Genomic DNA, 884 nt, shown 5'->3' with positions numbered 1-884 from the left:
TAATGTTTTTACACAGAATTTTTTTGACACTGAAATTGTTGAAACTGAATTTTTGACACTGATTTTTCTTTTACACTGAAATTGTTGACATTGAATTTTTTTTACACCTAATTTTTTTACACAGAATTTTTTTTGACACTGAAATTGTTGACACTGAATTTTTTGACACTGAGTTATTTACACCAATTTTTTGACACTGATTTTTTTTACACTGAAATTGTTGACCCTGAATTTTATTACACATAATTTTAGACACTGATTTTTTTTTACACTGAAATTGTTGAAACGGAATTTTTGACACTGATTTTTCTTTTACACTGAAATTGTTGACATTGATTTTTTTTTACACATATTTTTTTACACTGAAATTGTTGACACTGAATTTTTTGAAACTGAATTATTTACACCAATTTTTTGACACTGATTTTTTTTTTACACTGAAATTGTTGACACTGTATTTTATTACACATAATTTTTTTTACACTGAAATTCTTGACACTGATTTTTTTACACTGATTTTAACTTCACATATAATTTTTTACAGTGATTTGTTTTTACACTGAAATTGTTGACACTGAATTTTTGACAATGAATTTTTTTACACCTAACTTTTGACAATGACAATTTCTTTCACAGAATTTTAGACACTGATTTTTTTTTACACTCATATTGTTGAAACTGAATTTTTGACACTGATTTTTCTTTTACACTGAAATTGTTGACATTGAATATTTTTTACACCTAATTTTTTTACACTGAATTTTTTACACCAATTTTTTACACTGATTTTTTTTACACTGAAATTGTTGACAGTGAATTTTTTGACACACAATTTTTGACACAGAATTGTTTTTACACTGAATTTTTCACTCTGAATTTCTTTT

The sequence above is a fragment of the Entelurus aequoreus genome, linkage group LG18 (genome assembly GCF_033978785.1).
Source record: "Entelurus aequoreus isolate RoL-2023_Sb linkage group LG18, RoL_Eaeq_v1.1, whole genome shotgun sequence".
In the NCBI taxonomy this organism is placed as follows: domain Eukaryota; kingdom Metazoa; phylum Chordata; class Actinopteri; order Syngnathiformes; family Syngnathidae; genus Entelurus; species Entelurus aequoreus.
The sequence above is the reverse complement of the archived record's forward strand: the minus strand, read 5'-3'. Positions refer to the sequence as shown.